This window comes from Cupressus sempervirens, chromosome 8 (assembly GCF_028749045.1).
Source record: "Cupressus sempervirens isolate cs-2001-9-10 chromosome 8, ASM2874904v1, whole genome shotgun sequence".
NCBI lineage: Eukaryota > Viridiplantae > Streptophyta > Pinopsida > Cupressales > Cupressaceae > Cupressus > Cupressus sempervirens.
Genome location: NC_143125.1, coordinates 9416222 through 9426182, shown reverse-complemented (window position 1 = coordinate 9426182; position 9961 = coordinate 9416222). Strand labels below are relative to the sequence as shown.

Genomic DNA, 9961 nt, shown 5'->3' with positions numbered 1-9961 from the left:
TTGTCCTACACAACCCTACAAAACTTCCTTATATAGGCAATGTTTAACTATTCAAGAAGGTTTTAAAAGTTTTAGTCATTAACTTTGAGGCCGACCAACCATAACAACTTTCACAACTCAAATTCAGATGCAGGAAATGCCATAAGACTGACCAACTTGCTAGGCGTTGCTCCTCTAAAAAGGTTAGATCAAAGAAGTCACCTTCTTCGTGGATGGGGGTTTCGGATGATCACTACACGATTCAAAAAGTTCCCTTTATTGGGGATGGGTTGGTTGATTCTTCTCAGGGTTCTTTGGTGGCAAATCTTGTTGTTGTTTCTGATGATTTAAATGTAACCCCTATGGCAATGACCAATACAATTGTCCCTCCTTCGGATGCTGCAACTGTTGATTTGTTTGTTGCCCCTCTTGCGGCTTTATCTCAAGATGGAGTTGTTTTCCCTCCTATTGTTGTGGTCCAAATTTCGTGTGGTGGTGGTTTTTCTTCTCCTACTATGAGGGCTTTGGGGGTTGGTTGTGGTGTGGTTGACTTTGCATGGCAGAAGGTTGTTGGGAAGGTACAGGATGGATGGACAACAGTAAAAGGAAAAAAAGTCAAGCCCTCCAATTCTTCATTTGATAAGTATTTACGTTCTCAAAAGACAGGACCGAAATGTAAATCTTGAGGCGTGGTTTTCTTAATTGTTGCTCGCCTGTTCTTTTTGAGGCTATCCCATTTTGTTTGGTTTCTCCTGGGCCTTTTGGCCTGTTTTTTCTTTGTAGTTTGACATGGTTCAAGACTAAGTGTCTTTTACTTTTGCAACCATGGGGTTTTAGGATCTTGTTCAAAACTTGTTTAGGTGGTAGTAGTGCACTGTGTTATTTGTGAGGCCACCCTAGTCACCTTGTTTTTGGCGCGTGGCCTATTTCAACCTAGGAATGTTGTATTTGTTATTTTGGGCTTCACTAAAAATTATTTGATCTGTAAAGGGTTTCAGGCACCCTTCAAAACCTATTTTCCTTAATAAAAAACTTTCACAACTCAAAAGAGATTTTGAAGGAATTTCATTTTCTTCAATTTTAGGTAGCACAATTTTCGAAGACCATAACTCATCATTAATAGCTTCAATTGACTATTATCACCCCATTTTGGAAATGCCACAAACTTCTATATAACACTTGACTTGTGCAAGGTCTAAAATCTTGAATCATAGATAACAAAAAGTGGTTAACACAATGCTTCAAAGTTATGTCACAACATATACACAAAATGCATTTGTTAAAAATAATTTGAAAAGCTTCAATCAAATGCAATTGGAGCAAGTGACACCAAACTCCAAAGCCTCTTGTTGGCATCCTCCCAAAAATAACATGGTTGCAAAAAAAAATTGTTAAATATATGTTTGGAAAATGCTCGCTACTCTTAGCAAGGACCATCAATGTCCTTATTTTCTTTCATATACTTTCACCAATTTAGGAGGGTAATGGCAATGTACTCAGTTGGGATATGCCTAGAACAAAGTAAAAAATTGTTGAAAAGGCTTTAGTAACTTCAAAGCAAATGCAATGAGAAGATGTAGAGTCATAATCTACAACCTATGCCAACATTTTGTCTATCTATGTTGAGTTACATGGTTGTTTTAATTTTGCATTTGTAGAGATGGGAAAGGTCAAGTTCATAAAATTGAATAGGACATAGGGGAGATGACCCAATACTTGAACAAATTCCAATGGTTGTGATAGGAATTGTTGACTTGATACCTACACTTATTAACTTAATGTTCAATTTTTTTTACAACATTGCACCAATAATTGTGACTTTAAAGTTGTTACTGCAATGATGATTACCCAAAATTGAATGAAATGTATTGTTAGCTATAAAAAGTAACCAATGATGTAATGCCACATCAACAATTCAAGTATGGGTGTACCCTTTTTGCATGACCATTGTTCTCACTTTTTATGTGGCTATGTTGGACAACCTGACAAAAAGCATGCTGATGTGGCATCATAATTGATGATGTAGACTTGAAACCTTTGTTATAAGTAGACAAATCACCAAGTAAGCTACTGTAAAAATTTGGGAGTGATTTGAAATGTTCACATAAGATTTTGATAAGTGTGAAGTTAGGGTGTTCAAGTATTGGATCCTCTCCCCTACTGTCATTTAGGAGATTTGAAATCACACCTATTTTAGATATCGCTCTTGTTGATTATCACAATGAACAAGAATATCAAAGGTTTGCTTGTTGTGGTGTGGGATGTAAAGGTTCTTTAAGACTCATTTAGAATGGTCTAAATGTGGGGAAGTTGCTTAGTATGCCTCCAATATATGAAAAGAGAACTGGCAAATAGGCTATATTAATGAAACACAATGATTGTTACCAATTATTTCTCGTGATTTCTTTTGTGCAGGAAACTTGTGTTTTATCTATGGGCTTGAACTTTGTTGCCTACAATTTAAAATGTGGCCTAGTAGAGGATGGGTGGTTGGTCCAAGTCTTGCCAAAATGAGGTGTGCCTCTGTACACAAACAAACCATTTGATCATCCAAAAGATTTGGCTTTATCATCTCTACTTTGTGTATCTTGGATTCCAAACAATACGAGTACCAGTTTGGTCATAATTTCTCATCCAACTATAATCTTGGGAAGGTCTTCTCCTTGTACTTTACTTATGCTTGGGATGAGGGCTGTGTCATCCAAAGATAATGAATTTATGAAATTGAATAGGTAAAACTTTAGGTTTAGCTATCTTGCATATCTATTCCTCAAAATTAACCTAGCCCAACTTGTGTCATCATCTATTATTGGTTTGATAAGGAAAGGTTCACATGGTCCTTTCCCAAGTGGAGTTGAGATTGGCAAACTATGCATAGTTGGAAAACAAAATCCCTCTATGGAGCTTATCTTGATTATGCACAGGAAAAACTTTCACAGCCCTTGTTGGTTCCATATAGCTAGCAAGTATAATGGGTATTGTTGTCAATGGGTGCATACCACATATGTGAAGCTTGTTTTGTTTGATAGTCTTTATATTCTTCTAGGTTTGAGAAGCAATATGTTGCTTTATTATGAATGGCAAGCAAGTTTTGTTTTTCCTTTAGGTTTGTTTTTTATTAAGTAAAACAAGTTTTGAAGGGTGCCTGAAACCCTTTACACATCAAAATATTTTCAATGGAGCCCAACCAAAAGATACAACAGACCAAAGGTGAAACAGGTCACCAACCAAGATACGGTGACCAAGGTGGCATCACAGATGTCACAGTACACTTCTACCACCAAATAATACTCAATAAAACCATTTAGGACCCTTTACTCCCAAATGAGTGAGATCTAAGAAGTCAATCATAGGACTGTTGGGAACATTTGTATTTTTTCCCTTTAACCTTTGTCCAACCTTCCTCCACTAAAGAAGCCTCCTTCTCCCAAACCAAAGCATCGACATCTAACCCAACCAGAGAAACAAACAAAACCTCACCAGATAAATTGCCCACTGGAACCCAACCCATAGAGGGAGGGGAAACGTGGCAACCACATCCAACAATGGATCAATAGCCAAGTCAAACAAGGAAGGGCCACTGGCACCATCTGCAACCATAGACACGGGGGAATCCATAAGAGCAGAGTCTTTTTAAGATAGAGTAATGTTGAACCAAAGCCCCAGACCACCAAGAAGGTATTTTCTTTGATTTTCTCAATTCCGCAGGATAGCGCACAGCAATATGTCCAATCCTGGAGCAAACCCTACAACGGAAAGGAATTCCTTCATAATCTAGAGTTTGAATCCATGAACCATTAGGGACCTCGAGTTTGATCTTCTCAAGGAGGCCCTTTGAAGTATCAACCACCACAAGGATGTGAGTGTAAGTAGTATGCATAATATCAGAGAATTTAGAACCCACCATTTGGAAGTCACCAATGGCATCTCCTTTAAATTTGTTGTCTTCATCTCCATTCCCTGCTTTTATGAGTCATTTGGATGGAAACATGTCATCTTATACAATAATGATTCGTGTGCATATAGTCAAGTTCTTGGCAAACAAACCTAGCATTTCATTAGATGATTTTACCTATTTCAAAATAATCATCCACTTTACATTCGAAAAGAGTAGATTTTCAATTATACTTTTCTATATAGTGACTTTTATTACTTTCAGTCAAGGTAAATAAGTTGACCTTTTTTATGCGAAATTTTGATGTTAGTTAATCTTTTCAAATTGCACAAGAATAAGTTAGTTATTGATCTAGAAATTGAGGTAGTTATTTTTGTAAGCCTATAAATACAAAACTATTTCTACTGTAAAGGGGAACTCTTGCAAAAAAAGAAGAGAAACTCTGTAGACTTTTGTAGAGAACTTTTAAGAACTTTAATGTTCACCTTGTGTCTAAGGTATTTTGGACTTGTATATTTTCAAAAGAATAATAAAGAATATATTTGATTTGCATGTCTTAAATATGTTTTTGAAGTTATTTTATCAATTTACCATTTGTTGAAGTGGTCATTCTTTAAGGTACTTCAAATATATGTAAAACAAATGTTTTCACATTGTTATCTTGGTTTTAAAATGTTTAAACCACCAATTTCTCATATGTGGGAACATGTTTCTTTTCTTTTATCAATTTCACATATCCAGCTCAACTTGTATTTAATTCCCCTTTGTAACTAGTTTTCCTTAGAATCTCCCATGGTATTCATGTGTCCACTGTTAGTGAGATCCAACATCTTTCTATTGGTTTTATTTTATCTCCTTTTTGTCCTTTAAGATAAAATATACATAGAAAAGCACAAATAAAAAGGGAGGTGTCCCTCTCAAACGCAAAGAAAGATTGCAATGAGTTTGTGATCTACTTGCAATCTCGCCAACTATTGGAATGGTTGTCACTATTCATAGGGCAACCGAGGTCAATTTCCAAACTAATATCATAGTGAGCAATATGTTTTTGATTAAGGAAAATAGAATTTGAAAGGGCCCTGAAACCCCATTACATAGTAACAACAAACCAAAGGAGAAACAGGTCACCAACCAAAAAGGTGACTGAGGTGGTCACAAAGATAACTCAGTACAACTCAACCACTTACACCAAGTTTTGACCGGGCACTTGGAACCTCAAACAGATTTTGAAGAGTGCCTAAAACCCTGTACAAGACTAAAGATTTTCAACGAATGCTTAAACCAAACGAAGCAACAAACAAACACAGAACTGGTCACCCCACAAAAAAAGTAACCAAAGTGATAAAAAAGCCTATCACCAACCAAGAGAAAAGATCCAACAAGGAGGCAGGGCCAGATACATCACAATTTGCCCTTTGATTTAGAGTCTTCCTTGCATGATCGAAGATTCATTTCAAAAGGGGGAGCAGATGGCCTAGATTAGTGAGCAGTATGTTACTAGCACATCTATTAAAAAATAAACACATCAAAGACAAAAACTTACTCAATGGGATGACATTAAATCAATGAGCTCAAATTATCACATTAAGCTACTTAAAATACTATCATAAATAAAAATACCAAATCAAGTATTTCTATATATATATATATATATATATAGATCATCAATTGATATAAAAGAAAAGAATAATCAATTAATGCAAAAGTAAGGGTAGTCATGATCCCAAACGCTAGAAATTAATTGTGGCCATCATGACTCTAATAATATGTTCTTGATTAAGTAAAACTGGCTTTGAAGGGGTCGTGAAATGCAAGTGCAAAGCAGGTGCCAAGCTAAACAACCTGCAAACCAAACTGAAAGATATACAATATGCTCTTCAAAGAGAAATAGGGCAAAGACACAACAAAACATAAACAAGAGGGGGTGTCAAACATCTCGCAATCCCCACCAATAGGAATTGGTGGTCAAGGAAAGAATAAACCCTTAAAAACTAACCACCCTACTATAAGAAAAAAGACTACATAATTATGAATTCCCCTTAACCCCAAACTTGTGGGCTTTAGTATAACAATGGAATGGAAGCCTTTTTAAGTGTTTATCTTTAACCACAATCCATCCCTCCTTAATCTTGGTAGCCACAGATTGCTAGACCGACGAACCAGTGGAAATGTTAGAATCAACCGATCAACCCCCATTAATGATAGGACCAGTAGTAGCAAAGCCAACACCACCAAATCCTCCTTTCACACAACCATTAAGGACAAGGTGAACAACATTAGACTTTCCTATGGAAGCCACAACACCATCACTTCCCACAATTACAAGCACAACACTTTGCTGGACTGAACCAACAACATTATTCTAATCCTCAACAACAACTAAAGTAACCACAAAGTCTCCATGATCAGAGCCAACCACAAGAGGGACTGAAGCAGCAAACTCCTTCTAACCAAGATCAGCTTCCAACAAATGATGAGAAGGGATAGTGTCACCTTTGTAATGCTAAACAATAACAATATCGTCTGAGGGAGTTGCCCCTTCAAATTAGATTTCTTAACCATTCAATAATGTTGCAGCAAAGCACCCTTCCACCATGAGGACGGTTTCTTGGATTTTTATTTGTCAGCCTCACACTTTGCCACAACATGCCTAATATTGAAGCATTTTCTGCATCTAAACAGAAGACCTTCATAATATGAAGATTGGATCCAAGAACCAATGTGATAGGATAATATTAATGTCCAACAAGAAACCACAACACAGGTCTAAGGGACTAGGAGCTTACAACCAAGAAGATAGCACCAAACGGAACACCAAACAGTGCCAATAAAAGAGCAAGCACAAAACCTAAAATAGAAGATAAGGAAGAGAGCAAGAAGGCCTTTAAAAGAATCTATATCAACAAGAATCCATGCATAGGTAGAATGCAATATATCAGAGGAATATGAATCCACCATTAAGAAATCACCTAAAGCCTCACCAATTTCCTCAAGAACATAATCATGGCAAAAATGAAGAGGAAGGTTAGGGAGTCATATCTAGATAGGCATTTTGCCAAAAAAATCAATGGCAAGGTTGAAGTCCTTGTGTGCCAAGGTTTGATCATCATAGGGAAATGATTTTCCCATGTGAAGAAATGGTCACATAGAATGGTTCTCCTATCGTCTACTTAATCGAATCTAGCAATAAAAATACCCTTCACCAAAGGAAAGATCTAGACATGCTTAGTAAGATATAGCTCCCAATGCTTAACAATCCAAGCATGAAGCTCCTTGAGAGAGGGCCAAAAGCCCCTGAATTTACTAATAACCGCATCCATCTCAAGGGTCGTAGTCCTTTGTTCAGTCTCTAAGATTGTATCTTTATCCAAATCAACTACAATTGATTTACAGGTAGGAATGGGTTTAGAAACTGACAACTTAGTGCTAGCCCCCAAACCCCCACCATTGCAAATAGACTGGCATAAGAGGGCCCATTTGAACCTCCCACAATAGCCTCCTTCCAAGTCGCAGCTTCTCGTAGGATCACTTCATTGGCAACAGAATAAGCCAACGGAGACCTAATTAGATTCCCCTCGCCAAATAAAAGAAAAGCCCAAAAACTAGAGGAGCTATAGAGAGAGTGCCCTTACCATCTCCCCCTTCTGCCCAAAGAGGAGGGACCAAGCAATAGGCATCAACCTTGGCACAATCAGAAGCGGACCTAGGCCCATTAGACTCAAATTCAATAGCCTCAGTGACTACATCAACAAAAATTGTAGGGCCAATATCCTTCACCAACACATTCATGGGAGGAGTATGCGATGTGCAAGACTACACACAGAGACACGTAGGGGATTTTGAAATTGCTATGTGTACCAATTCAAAATAAAAATACTACTTCAATAGGTGCAATTATGACTGAGAATATGTTAAGTTTGTTGTTAACAATTGTAAAATTGTTAGAAATTGGTGATCTATCTTTTTGCATTGTCCCAACACCGCAATAATGGAGGCATTCTAAATAACACGTGCAAAATATAAATCACATGGATACACAAGCTTTCGATAGAAAGCTCACTCCATTACCCTTATATCAATCAAGACCTTGTGCATAAAAATAAATGCTCTTAGTGCACAAATAACTATTATGAGATTCAACAAATGCATCATGACAAGATCGAAAATACAAAATGAAAATAGAATACAAGAGATTAAAATGCAAAAAGCTAGAATTGCAAAGATTGATGTAATTGCTACTATTAGAAACATTAATCTTCACTTGGATGTATTTAATTGGGATATTCCAAGGATCCCTAAATGTAGTTTGTCCTATTGTACACGTGGAGGACATGTCATTATTTGTCCTTTATTCCACATGTGAGGACAACTCATTTTTATTATTCCTTTATTAAGGAATTTAATTTATCCTCCTTAAGAGGATCTTGACACTTTGCACACACCTATTATGAATGTAGCATTCATAGAAATGGGAGTTACACATGCAACTCCTTTCTCATCTCTTTAAAAGAGATGCTCCTCTCTCTTACTTCTCTACACATCACTTTGACATTATTGTATTGAGCTATTTTGCTCCACCTCTCTCTCTCTCTATCTCTCTCTCTCTCTCTCTGCTCTAAGCATTTGCCTTCATTCATAATACTCACAAAGAGTTTTCTTTGCTTTCCCCTTATAAATCCTTGTCTCCATTGTTGAACTTTCTTGGTGTATGCTCTTGAATTTTGCTTATCTCATGGTAACATTGTTTCACACTTAACTTACTTGGATTGTTTTCGTTCCTTGCTCTATATTTTCATTTCTTACAACTACATTTGATGCTCAAGCTTGAATGCCAAAAGGTTGAGGAGTGTTGCTTAAATTAATTTCCTCAAGAAGGAATTCCATATCAAAGGGAAGATAGAATAATGGAAGATCAATGGCATAGGAAACATAAACAATAAAGATAGAAGATAGGCAGCAAATGGAAAATTGTAAGACTTTTATTTAAGATATTTTTTATTTGAATAAGAGGAGAATAAAAATTTTATTTAAATCAATTGATGGATAAATGATAATAGAATGTATATTATTTAATAGATAAATGAAATGAATAATAAGTAATGATATGAATATGAAAGAATGATAGAATGATATTGTAGAGAAGAATTATTATAATATAATGCAATCACCTACTTAATGGAAAAATAAAATTTAAAAAAAAAACATATTGATAAGAGGACAACTTGCATCTCTCCACAAAGAAGTCTACCTTGGACTAAATGCTTATAAAATAATCACAAAAAACTGACTGAAAAAAGAAAAAAAACACTCCTACATTCAATTTAATGGAAACAAGTTACAAAGTGTGACATATACATAAAACACACACAAAGAAGGCCGATCACTCAACCCACAAAAAAAAGAGTTATCTTAGTCTAACCAAAGCAAAAGTGGTCTTAATAAAGGCCAAATCTAACTACAATTAACTATTAGTGGATGTAGTAATGGTGACCATTAAATTCAAGTGACCTTAATAAAGATAACTAATTACAATCACAACTTTAATGGTAACATTTGTATACCTCTACTTAAGGAGAGCATGCGTCATATTTGTACTACCCTAAATGAGAAATTAATTATTACTAATATACAAAGAAAACTTATTAAATAAGTTTGTCATATATGTATAGTGCACCATTGACTAAATTTCAAAAAAAAACAAAAACACTATAAATTTTTTTGAAATTTTCAGCATTTAATCTTCATGATCTGTATATTTTGTGATTTGAAAACAACAAAAATTTTGAAAAAATTTCATTGGGTCTTCATGAATCTGAAAAAGAATAATGTTGACTTTTTTCTATCTTTAGTGTGTTTTGTCTGGAGATTAGCTAGCCCCTATATAGAGAGAGTAGAGAGAGAATATCAAAGGAATAAAATACTACCATAATAGTCTTACTTCTAGTGTTATCTTTTTTGCCTACACTTTCCTATAAATTAACACCACAAAAATAGGAAAAATCTTGTCATATAGGGGAAACGAGTCAATTGTCGCCCATGTACACAATGCCACCCCATTAACCATATTGTCTTTGGAGCAAGATGATA

General features: G+C 35.6%; 1 long non-coding RNA gene across 1 annotated transcript; it reads right to left on the bottom strand.

Annotated features, from left to right (window-relative positions):
* Positions 1-3068: 3068 nt before the first annotated feature.
* Positions 3069-4302, bottom strand: LOC149541315 (uncharacterized). The gene is made up of 2 exons (XR_016355127.1): positions 3884-4302; positions 3069-3725 (listed from the first exon to the last, which is right to left on the bottom strand). It is a non-coding gene; the product is annotated as an uncharacterized LOC149541315 (long non-coding RNA).
* Between the last annotated feature and the right edge of the window lie 5659 nt (positions 4303-9961).